Below are 19,337 nucleotides of genomic sequence, written 5' to 3' on the forward strand. Positions count from 1 at the left end.
CTTCTCAACAGGAACAAAACAAGTTCTTTTCAAGTGGTTCCCCCTGGCTCTGCTGGGCCTTTGTTGAATTCTCCAAGACAGTTCCCGGCTCCGCAGTTTTCCCTCCAAGGCGAGGGGGAGGAGGAGGAGTGGAGGGCGGGCTGGTGGAGGGAGGGAGGGAGCCGGCGCTCTCAGGAGGGAGCAGTAGCCATCTGCCTGCAGTGCTGATTCGGCTTCCTCCCTGCAGTGCTCCAGTGGTAAGGCGCTCGCATTCCCAGCCTCCCCTCGGGGACTCCACTTCCCGCCCACTAATGTGTCAGCGGCTGGACTCGCCCTGGTGATCTGGGGCGGCCGGGGAAGCTTCCCCTCCAAGGGTAGGGGCTTCTTGGACCCTATTTTGGGGCAGGCGACTCCAGATGACAACAGAAACCTGACAAGCCCAGCTTCTTTCTTCAGCACAAAGAAAATCAGGGCGAGCGGGACACTGCAGCCAGGGGCTTGTGGCCACTGGGGCATCGGAGAGTGAAATTAGGGCTGTTCTGAACAGTGGGAGCTAAACAGAGTTCCTGGCACTGCCCAAAGGCCCTGAAGGCCCTGGTGGACATTCTTCCTTGGCTGAGCGCGTCTGTTCACTAAGATGTTTGAGAGTAATTAGGGTGGCAGCATCGCTCTGTGAGGGGGTTCTTGCATTAGATGAAAAAGAAAGTTACTTCAACTCTGAGGGAAATGTCAAAAGAAGTTCAAGTTATGCCCACAGCATTCATATTTGTATCTGATGCAATATTGCAGTCCCTTCGATAGAATTTGAGTTTGTTTAGCCCAAAGAAGGGCCAAACAGATCTTCACCCTGCAAGTGGCTGATTTTTTCCCCTGGTCCTCCCTTGCTTCGCCCACTGAGTTAAGGTAGATGCTTTTCAGGGTCTTATCTTAGACCCAGAATCCTCTCACCTGACACCCCTGACACTTTCTGATCTGCTCACATTCTCTCCTGCAAGACAACAATTTTGTGTCCCATCAACCCTCCTTGCCAGGCCCAAGACACAGGCCTGGCCAAAGGACTCCGCCTTGTTGTCAAACTGGGCTGGAATAAAAACTGTTTCTGGCAAGGCTGCCTTCTTCTCACAACCTGCTCTGCAGAATCTTATAATGATTCTGTCTGCCTAACGGCGAATAGGACATGGATTTTCTCTGACTTCAGAGCCATCTCTTTTGTTTACAGCTCAGAGTACATTTTGCTCTGAAGTCCAAGGAAAATTGTACTTCCTTTTCTCCTTTCAGGTCATTTCCAAGGAAAGCAAGCCCTACAGGAGCTCAGAGAGCCTTGTGTCCGATCACAGATGAAAAGCCACCTGTGTAGCTGATGACTCGAGTCCCAGATCTGAGCCTTTTGCTCTTATCTGATGCTCTGCTAAACCCCTTAGTGAAATGCACAGAGTTCCTCTCTGATTCCCCACTGATAGGTATTTACCGAGGTTCCACCTGAACTTGGACACAGACATGCAAGCACCAGAACTAATAGCTCCCTGACCTTGTAACCAGGAGGTAGGTAGTACACAGAACAAAGTGGCCAGGCAGATGCTCTGGAGTCCGGCTACATTTGTTTGAATCCTGAGTCCCCTACATCCAAACTGTGTGACATCAGGTAAGTGACCGCATCGCCTTTAGCCTCAGTTTTCCCATCTATAAAATGGCAATAACGCTTCTAAGGTAGAAGCAACAGAGATCCTTAGCATGGTACAAAGTAAATGCTCAGTGAACTCAGGTCTCAGTGCAATTCTAGTTGCTCTTACTTCTCCCAAATCCTGGCAAATGAAGTAGATTAACTCCAAAACAATCAAAATTATTAAGCATTTTTTTTTTTTAACTTCTAGCCCTGTCATTGGGGCTTAAGAGAATAAAAGTCCCAGAAATCTGAAGTGTATGGATTTAGTACCCTGCCTACATCCCATCGCCTTTTCTCCAAAGAGAGGGGTGGGCAGGAGGTGGCTGATCCCTGAGGGGGACTTGCAGCACGTGTGTGGCACCCACCTGGCCAGCTAAGGTGGAGCCTCTGCCAGGACCTGTTTCTCGGGTGTGTGCCCGAGGGCCCTGCGCTTGGTCTGACATTCTGCTGTCTCCATCTCAAAATTCTCAATAAGCTTGATCAACAGGCCCTGAATTTTCATTTGTCCTGGGCCCTGCAGATGATGCCACTGGTCCTAACTGATGCTCATGCCTCAGGCACTGTCTTTGGGGGACAACACGTGGGGGAACATGCATCTGATGGGCAGACCTCCTGGGCTTTATCCTCTTGGCATTGGTGCACTGACGAGCACCTCACATGGGTCTCAGGCTGGGAGCGCCCTCCTTCCTGGTGAAAACTCCCAAAGCCCAACACTCAGGGGGTGGGTTCCCTGGCAATTCCTCCCTTCCTGGCTTTTTGCAAAACAGAACTTACGCCGGGCGTTCCCCAAAAGTACTCCCCATGGAAGGGAGAGTCCCTGGAGGCCCCTGGAGTGGAGAGCCTCGCGTCTGCCAAGGACTAGAACACAACCTTGTGTCTGCTGTGGCCCATCCGCCTGCTGATGGTGCACTGCAGATTCCTGCCTCAGCACGGAGCCCTGACGGCCCAGCTCCCAGCATCTGTAGACATTTCCAACAGGAGCAGAACAGTGGCTTTGCCTCCTGTTTGCTCTAGGCAGGGTTTTTTCCTTAATTTCTTCTTTTTTGTAAATGAAAACATTGGGAAGGGAGGAAAGGAAGGTAGTTTTCCAGGCCAGGAAGGTCCCAGGAACCCAAAAGGAGGTGTTTATGAGGGACCTTTCCTCCCACACCTGGGGGTACATGGAGTGCTTGGGAACAGGCAGGGGGATGCAGGCAGCTAGACGCCCCACACATCAACGTGGCCTCTTGTGCTTGAGGGCCCCTGTGCCCACCGTTCTGAGGCTGTGCCTACTAAACCCTCCCTCTGAGGCTGGTAGAGTCGAACAACAAGGAGATAAACAGCAGACATTCGGCTTGGCCTCCCCTTTGTGAACAGGGTACATGAGGCTCCAAGGCGCTGGTCTGGGGTAGCCCTTGATCATCTGTGTCACTTCAAAAGAACCCCTTTGACTCACTGCAGCCATCATAACCCAGCCACTAGCTAAAGACACCAACATGTTTTGGGACTCCACATAAAGAACTCATTGAACACACAAAGATGGTAACGGCTGGGCTAGATCCCTTCGGAGTTTGGCTAATTCCTATGGCCAGTTCTGCCCAAGGAGCTACCTAAAATCTCAAACACAGGTCTATCAGTAATCAAAGGACTTATTAATTAATACCTATGAAAAAGGCCTAATGCACTTCATTGGGGCATCTTTAAAAAGCAGACACCTCTTTTTTGATCTTTTAGTATCTCCACCCACCCCGCCCCGCCCAAGAAGAGCAAGTGGGAAACTTTCTTCTTGGGGAAAATGAGGCCCAGAGAAATGAGGGGGAAATGCCTAAGGCCACACAGCAAGTCAGTGAAGGAACCGGAAATAAGAGTCAAGGGCACCTGGCCCATTACTTTAACCTCTAACTATGTTCCTTTCCCTACGGGGTCCACCAATTAGCGGGAACAGCTCTTACTCACTAATGGATGGTTAACTTTACGAGTGGAATGATTTTTTTTTTTTTTTAAAACGAGCAGCTAGGTAGGACGTATAAGCCACATCTTTTCCATCCTATACTGTGGCTTTTCTTTCCTTTACAGGCTGTAAATGATAACACATATTACTCCTTTCTCGCCTTAGAGTCCTGGCTTCCTCTGGTTTTCTACACAGAGATGCTTCAGTATCAGCATCTTTCCATCCAGGACTAACAAGTAACAATCATGATTAAGAACAGACTTAATAATATGGCCTTGCTCGGAAAACAAAGAAGAAGAGAAACCTTCCCGAAGTGGTTTTATGGAGACCTTGCCTGTTGCCATGATTGGGCCCACGGCTGGTCGTAGATGTGCATTGGTGGCTTCTGACCCAGATGTGTAGTTTCCAAGCAAACACAGGTCCTCCAGTTCCCCTTGCTGGGGCTCAATGTGATGTGTAAAAGAGGAGACGGAAAATATTTATGCACAGAAAGCAGACAAGAGTGGCTAATAAATACAGCCTCTGTGCCCTGAGTGCTGCAGAGTACACTAAAAACACTTAACAAGCCGGACCAGGTTCCTGGATCCCATTAGCTGGTCTGCCTGATTCCCACATCCTGTGTACGCTAGAGGTCAGGGCTGGGAAGGACTCATGTCCTGTTCTTTCGGAGTGGGTGAAGGCGCAGTGGGGATGGGCCAAAGGGCCTTGACTCCCTGAGACTTCCTCTGTAGCCACTGTTTACTGGGCACCAGCACAGCACGTGGGGTGATGGGTGAGCTCTTGAAATGAGACGGAAATAAAGGCTCGAGAGGAAGCCGGCTCTAGTGGCTCTGATTCTTAAGCAGGACTTGGGGGTGGGGTGGGGGCTTGTCTTCCTCCTGTCCCTGAGGCTGAGTCACCGAGCCTCTTAATGACCTCTCTCTGAGTAACTTCCTGCTGCTTCTAGAGGGGCCATTATACTGAATCCCGGGGGCCATCTGGCCAGCCCCCGCCTCCCACAGATAAAGCAAGCCCAGGGGGGAGAAGTTAAGGGACTGGCAGAGGTTAAATGAGTAACTGATGTCAGGCCCACTCTTGTGGGCTCTTCCTAACACACCAGGAGGATCTGGTAATGAGTGAGAACAGAGTTGTTTCCAGCCGATGGTTAAGTAAGTCATCACTCCTCCAAAGGTTCTTGGCCTCCTGCTTTGCAAACACCAGCAAGGAGTTCTCTTGTATTATAAGAAGAATGAGAATCAGGCCAGGAATAACTTTGGAGCTCAGGATGAAAAATACCAATAGAAAACCACTTCCTGATTTCATTTTTGCTCTGTTCACCCTCTAGAAGTTGTCACCGTCATCTCCAGGTGTATTTATACCTTCAGCAAATAAACATGAGCTGACATACACGGAGACGGATACAGCACAAAAGAAGTCACTCAACCCCAACTGGACGGACTTGAGTTAAAATAGGAGAACAACACAGAAAACCCCAAAGCCTGCACTCAGAAACTTTTACAGGAGTCCCCTGATGAGGCTCCCGTGTCATTCAGGAACTAATTCTACGAACAACAGAAGCAGTGCTGCTTTTAATGGGTTAACATTCTATGCCGGAGGTTTTTATATCAGTTGCATGGGTATTCAATATATTGGGCTGGTTAGCAACTTTGTTTGGGTTTTTCCACACCATCTTACGGAAAAACCCAAACGAACTTTTTGGCCAAGCCAGTATTTTATGCTTAGAGAAGACCGAAACAAGGCCCTGGGGATTTAGGTCACATCCAATCCCCATTCCTCTTTCGAACATTCAAGTCGTGGGGTCTACTCTGCACAAACCTATGCTAACAGGACGGAGGAGGAGATGCCTCACATGTGTCCCTGTGTCTAAGGCGCTTGCTGGGAGGATGTGATGTACATAAAGCAGACTGTATCCATGGCATAGGAACTAACTTCATGATGGGGTTTCAAACCTCCTAGAGTTTCTGTATCAGGCTTTTGTTCTAGGCAGGGACTTCCCTGGTGGTCCAGTGGTAAAGAATCCGCCTGCCAATGCAGGGGGCACGGGTTTGATCCTTGGTCTGGGAAGATTCCACATGCTGCAGAGCAACTAAGCCCATGTGGCCAGAGCCTGTGTTTTACAACAGCAAAGACCTCTGCAATGAGAAGCCCATGCATTGCAACAAAGAGTAGCCCCTGCTTGCCGAAACTACAGAAAGCCTGCGCAGCAATGAAGAGCCAGTGCAACCAAAATAAATAGTATTAAAAAACAAAAACAAAAAACAACTCCATGGAGGCACCGCACCAATTTATGAAATATGTCTTGCACTTCTGTCTCAGAATCAATATTCATGAGCATTACTGAGACTCCCTGGTTTTGGTTCATCATTTTTAGGGATGAGAACTCTGACTTGGAAGTCAGGAGGCCTCAGTGCCAGTCCTGACTCTGTAAGACCCTCTTTATCTTGGCTTCCTTTTCTGCCTTCCCTCACCAAAGGAGGGGCATGTGTGTGGGCCTTCTGCATCCAAAGCCTGGAGTGAAGGTCAGCACTATAAATCCTTGAAATGCCACCCAGCTACTCTTTGGAATTTAAAAATAAAGTCACTTGTTTTAAACATTTCCTATTTATGGGAAACAGTTGACCCTGGATATCCTCAGGAGCTTCATTCTAGGACCTTCCTTGGATACTAAAATCTGAGGATGCTCAAGTCCATTATATAAAATGGAGTGGTATTTGCATAAACCCCAGGCACATCCTCTGTACACTGTAAACCACCCCCAAGTTATTTACAATAACCTAATATAAATATAACCAAAATCACTGCAGATCGTGATTGCAGCCATGAAATTAAAAGACGCTTACTCCTTGGAAGAAAAGTTATGACCAACCTAGATAGCATATTCAAAAGCAGAGACATTACTTTGCCAATAAAGGTCCATCTAGTCAAGGCTATGGTTTTTCCAGTGGTCATGTATGGATGTGAGAGTTGGACTGTGAAGAAAGCTGAGCGCCGAAGAATTGATGCTTTTGAACTGTGGTGTTGGAGAAGACTCTTGAGAGTCCCTTGGACTGCAAGGAGATCCAACCAGTCCATTCTAAAGGAGATCAGTCCTGGGTGTTCATTGGAAGGACTGATGCTAAAGCTGAAACTCCAATACTTTAGCCACCTCATGCGAAGAGTTGACTCACTGGAAAAGACCCTGATCCTGGGAGCGGTTGGGGGCAGGAGGAGAAGGGGACAACAGAGGATGAGATGGCTGGATGGCATCACCGACTTGATGCACATGAGTTTGAGTGAACTCCAGGAGTTGGTGATGGACAGGGAGGCCTGGTGTGCTGCAGTCCATGGGGTCGCAAAGAGTCAGACACAACTGAGTGACTGAACTGAACTGAACTGAACTGAATATAAATGCTATGTAACTAGTTGCTGGCATGCAGCAAATCCAGGTTTTGCTTTTGGAATCTTCTGGAGTTTAAAAATTATTTCTGAATATTTTCAATCTGCAGTTGGTTGAATCCACAGATGTGGGACCTGCAGATAAGGGAGCTAACTATTTCACTGACTAAAAGCATGGTTTTCAAAGCTGCACTGTCTATAACTTGTTGGCTGTTTATCCTTGGCAATAAAATTTGTTTTTCTTTTATCATCTTTGAAATAAGACTACCAACAACATCAGTTTTGTTTTCATAGCGATTCTGTATCAACGACCTAATACATACTAAGTGCTGCATACGGAGCTAGGTATGTAGTTAGCACTTAAATATCAGCCATTATGTTCTCTTTCTGCCATCACTCACAGGACAGTATTACTTTTCATGTAAAAAATATAGTTCTCATTACTTTGAACACATAGCCCAAAGTACAGGTTTATGAAATTCTTTTTTAAAAGATGGCTAATATGGTGCCATGGGCATTTTTAAAAATGATTTTTGTTCATTAAATTTTTCACCACACAAGGATAAGTCTAACCCAGTTTCTCCTGCATCTGCTTGAGTTGGTTTTTGATGTATTCTCTTCAGGTTCTTTGCTTCCGGTTCTTATCCAGTCAGTTCCTGGGTCTACCACAATTTTGACCAGAGTCAGTTTTGACCATTTTCCTGCTGATATTTTTTGGGGGTATCACACACCTTGTGGGATCTTAGCTCCTCAACCAGAGATTGAACACCTGTGCCCCCTGCAGTGAAAACATGGAGTCCTGACTACTGGACCACCAGGGAATTACGCCTGCTATGACTTCTAATCTCACAACATTCACCCTGAGAGGAAATCGCCTCCTATGATACAGCTCAGTAGTATTCACATGGCATGGGCCAGACTGGAATCCAAACCATGGCCTCCAAGATAGGCAAACTCTGTCCCCACGTTACTAGCTCACAGAGTGGTTGTGAGTGTGTCCTCAGGACCAGCATTGATGGAAGGCTCCCTGGCCTCCATCTTCTCCCGAGAGGGCCAGATACCCAGCCAAGAAAACGATAGCTAATTTTTCAGCACCGCCGTACGTAATGGAAACAAGATGTTCCTCTGGCTGACTCCTCAGTGTCAGACTACAGGAGCTCTCAACTGATTTGGTTAATTCAGAGACAGACGTCCGGAGCACCAGGCCCTGACCCTTTAACGGACGGCCTCTTTTTAACCCATCAAAAACCTTTCAGCTTCCTTTGGCTTCTGGGTCGTCACTAGGGGCCGAGAGAGAAAGAAGATCCGCAGATCCTTAAGAGGTCCACGGAGAAAGCAGGCCATTTTCTTTGTCCCCACTGGATGCAATTTTCTTTTAGCTCTCTCCTTGAGGGGCATCTCTCTGTATCATTTTCTTGTGTGTATTTGGGCTTTTTCTCAGGGAGACCTGACCATACAGCTTTGGCAAATGTAAAAACTTTCAAGAGAAGCTGAAAGCGTTTTTCCTTCCTTATCCTTGGCCTCCTGATGGAATTTCTCTCCTCCTCAACGTGCCTCTGGGAGGATGGATGCAAGTTAGTGTCCGAAGGGAGAAACTGGCTAGGGGTTTCTGGCCAGGTAACTCATTTTACCCGAGTTGAACTTTGCTTTTTTCTAGCAGTGAGCATGGGGGCTCAGTTTGGTGTGGCTTCACTTCTCTGCGTGCCAGGCTTTTCTTTAAAAAAACAAAAACTTCAAGGCTTGGGACTTCCTTGGTGGTCCAAGGGAGCTCTTCCTTGGGAGACTCTGCGCTCCTAAGACAAGGGGCCCGGGTTCAATTCCTCGTTAAGGAACTAGATCCCACAGGCCACAATTAAGACCCAGAGCAGTCAAATAACTAAATAAATACTTTTTACAAAACCATTCAAGGCTAATCACATCTGCTATGACTTCTGTGAATGGGATGCTTCAAAGATGGAATTGGCCTGTGAAGTACTAAGTCCATCTCGGGTGGGGAATTTTAATGGGAACCACTTGCAATGGCAAAGATCTTTTCTTGGATGGCTGTTAAGGGTTCTTTTTTTTTTTTTTTTGAAACCTTTGGAGGACAGACTTTGGGTAACTCTTATTTTAAAAAGTTGTTTTTTGGGTGATATAGTTGGCAGTTAGGAGTTGGCTCAGAGGTTAAAGTGTCTGCCTCCAATGTGGGAGACCCGGGTTCAATCCCTTGGTTGGGAAGATCCCCTGGAGAAGGAAATGGCAACCCACTCTAGTATTCTTGCCTGGAGAACCCCATGGACTGAGGAGCCTGGTGGGCTGCAGTCCACGGGGTCACAAAGAGTCAGACACGACTGAGTGACTTTACTTACTTACTTAAGAGTTTGCCTGGAAGCCCTGCCCAGAGGTGTTGCATCACAGTGAGATCTGATTTCCCTGATAGGGGCTACCTGAATCCTTGGGAGATGGGGTAGAATATTGGATAGGATGATAACCAGCTTTACATAAATAAAAGTAAACACTCATAATTAAAAGCCTGGATAATCAAGCTTTAAAAAAAATGACAATACTCTAGTGTTATCTGTAAAACAAAATTTTAAAATGTTAATCAACCAGCAAAGGCTCTTTGGAAATAATCACTTAAGAGGAGTTGGCATGTACTTTAAACCAGCCAGTGTTTCAAGAGCTGGCCCATTCTTCTGGGGAGGGGAAGGCCTGGCAGACCCTGGTTTCTGTGGGGACCGCCCAAAGTGCAGGTGTGAGCTCCAGGCTCTCCTGGTTGGAAAGTGTCCTAGGGAGCATGGGGGCCGGGCAGGCTTGGGGCCAGGGCAGGCATGGGACGGCTGGCTCAGACTGCTGCCGAGAACACTCAGCAGTCCTGCCAGCTGCTCTGTGATGGTAGTGCAGCCAGGAGGGGTGGGGAGGCTGGGGTTGAGCCGCCATCTCTGCAGCTGGTGCCCTGGCTGACTTCGGTGATTTCCCTCTCTTTCTCTCTGGTCCGTCTTACTAAGCAGTTCTGTATCTGCTCCACAACTTAGCCTTCCCAAAAAGAAGAGACAAGGGGATGTTTTAAGGAGATGTGGTAAGGATTCCAATTCTAGAATTCCTCTCTTTCCAGAAGGGTCGCTTCTATTTCAAGCCCTGCCCTGGTTCCCGTTTCCCTAGAGGAATCCTGAAATGGTCAGGTCGATGTGGGAACTGTGAATTTGGGAGAGGAGCCGTGAGGGCAGAAGAGGAAACGGGCACTTCTCTGCAGCCTGCCCTAAACTACATTTTTTCATGAGGGCTGTTCCCACCCCCCTCTCCCCTCAGACGTCCCAGCCCTCAGCTGGGCTGGTTCTCCTTGATATTCATTCATCTCCCTCTGTCAAGCCAGTTCTCATCCTGTGTCATAAAATGTCTTTTTTTTGCTCAAATGTCTTTTCTACTAGACTCTAGGCTTGTTGAAGGTATTTTCCCAGCACATAGCACAGTGCTTCAGGGCATATTAGGCACTCAGCAATTGTTAAGTGAATAAGTGAATGAATGAAGAACTCTATAAGGTAGGTTACTATGGCAACCAGAGTTCAGAGAGGTTAGGTCACTTTCTCCAAGTCACACAGATCATAAATGATGGGAGTTGGTATTTGAACCCCTATCTGCTCAAAATTCAGATAACCTCCATGCCATGAGGAACCACCAGCCCTTGAACCTGTACATCTTGTTAATACATTTCTAAACCATATGGAAAATGGCAATGGGGAAGTGGCAGGGGGCCCAGCCTGGGAGCTGCAACCCAGGAGCTATAGCTCTTCCTTCTTCTGGTAGCTCTGTCTGAATTCAAGTAGGTTCCAAAGTGAGTAGGTCTCCAGGAGCTCAGAAGCTCAAGCTGGAATCCTCTTGAGTCCAGACCTGGAGTGACCCCTCACAACCCATTCTGGCTAGACAGATGGAAGGCTCTTTGCTAGGCATGACCTGGAGCAGGCTGAACCCTCCAGTCAAGTCCCCCAGCCCCACCTCCAGGCTCGGCCAATGAGCCCCCAGGTGCGGGAGTGAGAGCTTGACAGTGTTCAGGCTGTGCTAGGGTTTAGTATGAAACAGGTTCACACTTGAGGAAGATCACCTGGGGATTCCCCTCTGAATCATGCTCATTAAGAAGGAAAAAACCTCACAGAGCTTCCTAAGTATTGTGGGGTTCAGCAGAAACTAGTTGAGAGCCACGACAAGGCAAAGGGTACTGGATCTGACAAGCAGGGTTTCTCAGCATGACATTTCCTGCTTCTAAGCAAGAAAAGGCATCCAGCTGAGTGATTCAATGGCCTGCCATCCTCCAGAGATTCACTTTTGACATCTAGTGACTAGTAGTAATTTGAGTCCTTTTTGCTCCAAGAGACAAAAAATAAAATCAAGAGACAGTCTAGAGCAGGAGTCCCCAATCTCTGGGATATAATGCCTGATGACCTGAGGTGGAGTTGATGGTATAATAATAGAAATAAAGTGCACAATAAATGTAACGCTCTTGAATCATCCCCATACCATCCCCCACCTCACCCCAGTGCGTGGAAAAACTGTCTTCCATGAAACTGTTCCCTGGTGCCAAAAAGGCTGGGGACCGCTGCTCTAGATGGACTGGTAGGGAAATGTTATGCTTTTTGTTTTTCCATCAACAAGTCTAAGCTGTTAAAAGCTCTCCTGACTCCCTCCCTTTCCTTACAGATGTCTGGTCTTTTCCTCCAACCCTTCCTTATAGAAGCTATACTATTTATCCTTCTTTCTCTGAGACCACTATACACATATATATGGAGGTGGCTCACAACATGCTAGCAGATAGCAGAGATATTCCGCTCTGTCTGCCTTTTTTTTCATTTAACCACTATTTTCTACCTTGGGTCAGGCACTGAGATACCAGTGGGCATGTGGCAAAGAAAACACCGACAACAGTCTCCGCACATTTCTGTGCGGTAGGAAAATAAATCAGAGAACTATACAGAGGACACTAGAGGGTAGCAGGTCTGAGGACAAGCATCAGGGGTAGGGCAGGGGTTGTCACTGTTTATAAAGCAGTCAGGGAAGGCATTGCTGAAGTGACAGCCGAGTGGGTACCAGAAGGAAGCTGGGGCAAAGCTCTACCCCCTTATCAGGGAACACTGTAAGTATGAAGACCCAAGGCACCATTTGTGTATATGCCTTTGCTGTGTTAGAGCAGAAAATGCTGAAGTAAACAGAAAATGATGGAAACTTATTCAGCCATGAGAAGGAATGAAGTTCTGATTCATGCTACAACAGGGATGAACCTTGAACAGATTATTCTAAGTGAAAGAAGCCACAGCTTCTGGTTCCATTTATACAACATGTCTGGCACAGGCAAGGCCAGAGAGACAGGAAAGTAGGTTTCTGGGTGACTAGGGCTTGGGGGGTTGTATAGAAAAGGGGGTAACCAGGAGCTCCTTAGGCCTTTCCACTGCTCTGACTGGTAAATCCTACTCTCCATGAACCATAAAACAGAAGATGCTCTTTGGTTAAAACTCAGTGAAATTAATTACTTAAAGGAGCCAGCAGTCCAGGATAAGGCCCCCTAATCCCAGGACTGTCCCTTTTCCACAGGCAGCTTCCGACTCCCCATGCTCTGACGGTCCTTCTATAGGGCTTTCCTTTCGCGTCTGCTGGGGTGGGCTCTGCAGATGACAAGTGACCTCCCCCAGCCCGACTGCTTTGTGCTGTCGTAACTGAGGTATCTCTAGTTACATGACACTACCATGTAAGAAATCTGGCCAGGGACCTGTTTCTCAACCCCCACAGCTCCAAGCATCAGCTCCATGATGTGGTTAAAGATATACACCTGTGCACGGCCACACAGAGGCCATTCCCTCAGCTGTAGCTCCTGATCCTTGCTACAGGCAGGGCTAGCAGCTGGCTTACGGTCCGGGGAGGCCTGGAGAGATGGGCACTCAGAACCCCTTTGATTCTTCGACCTCTTGATAAAAGGTTGGAACAGAAACACTCGTAATGAGGAAGCTGGGTCCACTCGGGGTGGGGGTAACCCACAGGCCAAATTTGGTGATGCTAGTGGGTAAAGAACCTGCCTGCTAATGCAGGTAGATGTTAAGAGACACATGTTTGATCCCTGGGTCAGGAGAACCCCCTGAAGGAGGGCAAGTCAACCCACTTCAGTATTCTTGCCTGGAGAATCCCACGGACAGAGGAGCCTGGTAGGCTACAGTCCATGGAGTCACAGAGTCGGACATGACTGAAGCATCTTGGCATGCATGCACACTTTCTAGAATGATTCTCAAGATTGGTGAGGAATCTTTCAAAAACCCATGTAGCATCAGAAACATCTGATGCAAATGCTGGAAAGACCTGCGCGCTGGGATTGTCTTTGGGTTCACTGGCCAGGGCTCTGTGGGGTTGCCCCAGGTCTTAGCACAGTTGGTCAGGAATTATGTTATCGGTAGGTGATGACACCACTACACAACCAGAGTTGCAGGATCCGACAGCGATGTACTAGCCAGGACTTTATGATAATCCATCTCAGAGGAGTCTGGCGGGCTACAAGTCCATGGGGTCGCAATGAGTCAGACATGACTGAGCAACACACATACACACATACCAGCCCCCACCGTTGCCTGGAGAACTTGACAGGCGTCTCCTAAAGTTAAAGGCTGAAGCTGAGATTGCCACTTGACCCCTGCTCACATCTAAGCAATGAGGAGTGGGCTGCTAGCTGCCATCAGAGGAGGTATGGAGAGATGGAGGCTGCCCAGCTGGGAGAGGGGACGAGATTTAATGTTACATCAAGTTGGGGGCTTTGGCTGTTATCAAGGATTGGGCACTCTCATTTCTTTTGTTTTCAGTTTAAACTTTTTATTTTGTATTGGGGTATAGCCAATTAACAAACAATGCTGTGATCGTTTCAGGTGAACATACTGTTCACCTGGTGGTCCAGTGGCTAACATTGTTTACCTGAAATTATCAGGGACTCACCCATACATACACCTGTATATATTCCCCCTCAACCTCCCCTCCTATCCAGGCTGCTACATAACACTAAGCAGAGTTCCATATGCTAGACAGTAGGGCCTTGTTCGTTATTCACTTTAGGTATAGCAGTGTGTACATGTCCATCCCAAACTCCCTATCTCATTTCTTAATGAAATTAACTTTGCTATTTAAAGTGACTCTGTATTACCTGGGAGGTCAGAAAAGTCATGCACTGCTTTCCTTTCCATCTAGGGAAGAATATTTTTTAAAAGAACAGTGGGAGATAGAAGAAATGTGTCTTTTGAGTCCCAAGTCATTGATATTCTTGTTAGCCTGGCCAGGTCTTTGGTTTTTAAGCGAGAGAAACCCAGCCAGGTCCTAAGTCACTACTAGTTCAGGGCTCCCTTTGGAGTGGGTGGGGCCACTGGAGATGCCTCTACCAAAGACAGAGATCCAACAACAGCCTTTGGTTTTCATTATCATCTTCAGATTACACCAAGGTCTATGGGGCACCTTGGGTAGCAGGAGTCTACTTCTGCTAGTTATCTACAAGTTCGGCAATCTCAAGGGCGCTACTGGCCTGTCTGGCTGGGTGTTTATTTGGATGTTATAAACACAGATAGTTCCATTGGTAAAGAATCTGCCTGCAATGCAGGAGACCCCAGTTTGATTCCTGGGTCAGGAAGATCCACTGGAGAACGGATAGGCTTCCCACTCCAGTATTCTTGGGCTTCCCTTGTGACTCAGTTGGTAAAGAATCTGCCTGCAATGCGGGAGACCTGGGTTCAATCTCCTGGGGGTTGGGAAGATCGCCTGGAGAAGGGAAAGGCTACCCAGTCCAGTATTCTGGCCTGGAGAATTCCATGGACTGTATAGTCCATTGGGTCGGAAAGAGTTGGACATGACTGACAATCTTCACTATAAATACAGAGTGTAGAGTCTGACCCCTACTCCCCACCCTCCCCACTATCAACGTGGTTGTGTATACAGTGATCCTAGTGCTTGACACGTGCTGCTTAATAAGATGATGATGCTCAGCCACGGGTGGTGAATGAGCTCCGGGAGACCTCACACCCCACAGGAGGGACAGATGCTCAGCTAGGGTGGGGGCAGGGTGGGAAACTATTTCTGGTCATCTGCTTGGATCTAGCTGGGGTTTCAGTGGATCTGGACAATAGTCAGAGACAGACAGGGATTTACCCACTTAGAAACTGGTGTTCTCTCTCTCTCTACCACTACATTCTTCCTTTCACGAAGGACTGACTCCCTTCTGGCTTTACAGCAAGCTTGCCCCTAGCTTCATTCCTCTCTCTCATTTCTTGTTTCCTGCTTCTCTTGACCTCAAGATTCCCCATCATCTGCAGCAGCTGCCTTGTTGATAGGCAACTGAGGCCCAGGGATGCAACTGAGCTTGGAGACCTAGATCTAGAAATGAGGGGCCTTGACCACCAGATTGGACATCTTGCCATCAGAAAATAACAGTAGGAGGTGGGAGCAGGAACAGAATACCCAAAGGGTAATGCCAGGCCTGGAGAGTTACCCTGGTAATCAGATAGCACTTGGGTGAGTTCTTCACCCAAGAGGTACCTCTAAGCAGGTCAACCCACGAGAGATTTGGATCTGCTTCTCCTAAAGTAAGAATTGCATTGGGACCTCCCTGAATTGCATTGGTCCAGTGGTGAAGAATTTACCTGCCAGTACAGGGGACATGGGAAGTTCCCACACTTAGCTGCAAGGCAGCTAAGCCTGTGAACCAGAACTACTGAGCCTGTGCTCCACAGCAAGAGAAGCCACCTCAATGAGAGCCTGTGCACTGCGACTAGACTAGCCCCTGATTGCCACAACTAGAGAGAGCCTGCGTGCAGCCACAAAGACCCAGTGCAGCCAAAAACAAAAACAAAACATTTTTAAGAGGAGAACTGCATTCCTGTCCTCCTGTATCTTTCCAGAGAAATGACTCACCTTATAGCTCTTGAAGATCACCCACCTGGATGGGCACATGCTTTTATTTTCTGCTCATAGACATCATGTTCAAAAGGGACAGTCTGACATTAGTACGAGTATTATGGAGACAGTTCCAACAAGAATACAAGTTGGTGAGGGGGAGGGTTTAACTCAGGACCAGGCTTTGAAATGGCCTCCAGAGGAACCTGTGGGAACCAAGGGACCCTGGGTTCTCAGATCCAGTGACCAAGAAAAAAATCAATCATCTTAACAAAGAGACGCTGTTTGCTTTTCATGGTGATCCTGCCTCTTGTGTTCAGCAGAAAAGAGACTGTAACAATATTTGCTACGTCAAGGGCAACAGCACTTTTATCGCGGGGAATAGGTAACTCTTTGAGATGTAAACATATTCACGTTGAAGGTAATTGGACTATTGCTCATGTTTTAGAGCCTCCATTTCACAGACATAAAAACAGAGGCACAGAGAAGTTAAATAAGCTGTTTATCACAACTCTGAATCCCTTGAAGTGAGTTAATAGTCCTCAAATTACTTCTTGGTTGAGATTTTGAGATTTATTTGGGGCCTTTAAGTGGATATGGAGGCCACTGGCTTATAAAACCTCTTTTTAAATCTGTTATAAGAAGGAATTTGACTTTAACTTAGATGACACTATCTTAACAACAAAGCTGAACAACAGAAAGTTTCTGTTACCTGTGTGTAGAGCAGCCATCCTCAAACTCTATAGCCTGTCTCCAAATTTTTCTGAGGACTCGTGAAAACCCACACCGCCACGCCCCAGCCTCTGAATTTCAGAGTCAGATGGGTACCTGGAATACGTGGTTCTCATGTGTTCCCAGGTCACGTAGCAGTGATCTGCTGGCTCAAGGGCCACACTTGAGGAACCACCGCGGTAAAAGCGACTGCACCGATCAGCATCTCCTTCAGGACTGCAGGATTTATCACCTCTGCACAATCTCAGCTGTGCAGAGCCAATCTTGCCCAAGGTCACGACCCCACCCTGGCGGGTCACCTGTATCTAGTGATTGGTTGATGCTGAGCTAAGGTGATGGGTCTGCTGGCTGCAGTTTCTCAGCTTTGCCTGAGGCTGCATCACAGCTCCAGTTCTCCCTCTGCCGGGTCCTGTCTGCTTCCCTTTGTTCTTTGGTGTTAATTGCAGACCATTTCCCAGTACCTCTCCTATGAGAGAATCCACCTCCGACTCTGCTTCTCAGGGGATGTGCAACACTTGGGGCAGAGGCACTTAGACATCACCTCTTCGGCGAGACCACTCCATACCCTCCCCCTCTTCCTTACTGGTTGGTTGTCTTTGTCCAGTTCACCACTCTGACACTCTACGTTAAGAGACCTAATGCTTTGACCATCTTCTTCTCTAGACTCTAAGCTCTGTGAGGGCAGGGACCCATCTCTTTTGTTCACTGTATCATCTTCAGGGACTGGCTCAGGACGGGCAATTGGTATTTCTGGGACCATTTTACTGAAGGATTTCATATTCAACACCTTCTACTGGAGTTCTGAAGCTCCAGCTCAGCACATTCAGGGGACTGAAATTCTTGGATGAGAGGAGAGACTGGGATTCCTGTTCCAAAGGGAGAGAATCCAGCTATGCTATTTCACATGCTTTGAGAAGAGGATGTCTTCTCAGGTGGTACAGTGGTAAAGAATCTGCCTGCCTAATACAGGAGATATAGGAGACTTGGGTTTGATCCCTGGGTTGGGAAGATACCCTGGAGGAGAAAACGGCAACCCATTCCAGTATTCTTGCCTGGAAAATTCCATGAACAGAGGAGCCTGGGGGGCTATAGTCCATGGGGTCACAAAGAGTCAGATACGACCATGCACATAAATGTATGCACCACTGATGGTTTGAGAAGAGCATCTCAGTCTTCCTAGAATACAACTGCTTTTTTCCTTTCCTGGGGGGTTATTTTAAGATGGCAGATGTTGGTGACTCTCTGCCCCCACTTCTTCCCTGCACCCCAGCATCCCTCCAGCAGGCCCACTCCTCAGCTTTGAGGCCGGCTCACCTTGGTGACCTGTGGCCAGGACCTGTCACCCACAGGCGCTGAACGCTTCCTGGTCCACTCAGTGTTGAGTGAGATCTGAAGGAGGCAACAAAGGAGCCCTTTGATCAGACACTGAAAAAGCAAAGGCTGCAAAATGCTTGGAATGCTGAACATACTCCGTGGAGCTCTTTCTCCCTGGGGAGCCCAGGGTGCAGTCTCCCAGGGGAGTACAGATAACGGGATGAGGGAGGCACCCGCCCAGGGCCTGCCAAGGCAGAGAGCTCAGCAGCCCAAGGATGAGTCAAGTGTATCCAAACAGAAGCTGAAAAATAAGTCGGCAAAGCACTTAAAGGCATGCTTATCACGTTGAATAATTCAGCAGGCTGGCTGACTGTGAGCTGGGAGCTGGTTCACAGTTAATGGAATATTTCCTGTAAATATTATTTTCTCTTCCTGTCTCATTGTTTCATCCAGTTCAAAAATCTTTACTAATCTGGGGCGGTGACAAGCAATGCATCAGTTCTCTGAGCTAATGCTCCCGATTCTGAAATGCTCGGAGGAACCATAGGAAGCTGCACTGGCTGCTCTGGGGGGAAGGGGCAGACCATTTACTCTGGTTCCTTCTCCTAATGTCTCAGAGGGGAGCCCTCGGCGCTCCTAATTGTGCATCTAAGTGAACATAAGAGCGCCCCTAATTGCACATCAAATAAATAAGTAAATGTTGTCTGTTGAATACGTAACAAGGACCAGCACTGTCATCCTCCCCCGACAGAGAGATTTCATTAAATATGGGCTGGTGAGTGGGCTGCAGCTATCAGTGATGATTTACAGATATTGAATATTGCTTCCAAGGTTTCTTTGGAGTCACGTGTTTCACACTGTTCTTTTTTTAATGCATATAGTGTCTGATAAAGCCTGATGGACGGATCTTTATTCTGACTCTTCCTGGCGCCCCATTCAGAAAGCGTTTTCTGTTGTAAATGATAATGTCTTCTGATGATTCAATGGCTAGGCTCTCCACAGGATTGGGGAGTGCAGACTACAGCCAGAGGACAGAGCACACAGCTCAGCTTGGTGCTGGTGGGAACTGAGTCTCGGGCGTGGGAGAAGTGAATCACCTGAAGCCTTTGGTCCCCGTGCTCCCAAGAAGAGGCAGATTGTCCCAGAGATCAGAATTTTTCAGGCTCTGATCTAAGGAGTGCAAGGTCCTCCTCTAAAAGAGGGAGCCCTTTGTGATTGACTTTACCCAGCTTTATTTACCTCTGCCCCATGTGATCCTGGTTCCACGGGAGCTAATAAACAATGTCTTTTCAGTATAGATCATTTAATTTTCATTCAAATGTTCTCAGCGAAGTAGAAACACTCATGCTTGTACCAACACAGCTGCCTGAGACTGACATGCCAGCTGATTTGTGGCGTGTCCCCACTGACGGTCACTTTATGTAGTGGCATTTACTCTTGTTTGATGCCTGTGTGTCTTTCCTT

General features: G+C 47.7%; 1 protein-coding gene across 7 annotated transcripts in view; it reads right to left on the reverse strand.

The window, feature by feature from the left end:
* FRMD4A (FERM domain containing 4A) overlaps positions 1 to 19,337 on the reverse strand; it is a 518,054-nt gene that overhangs the window by 71,316 nt on the left and 427,401 nt on the right. The window lies entirely within an intron of this gene.

The sequence above is a fragment of the Ovis canadensis genome, chromosome 13, assembly GCF_042477335.2.
Source record: "Ovis canadensis isolate MfBH-ARS-UI-01 breed Bighorn chromosome 13, ARS-UI_OviCan_v2, whole genome shotgun sequence".
Lineage (NCBI taxonomy): Eukaryota > Metazoa > Chordata > Mammalia > Artiodactyla > Bovidae > Ovis > Ovis canadensis.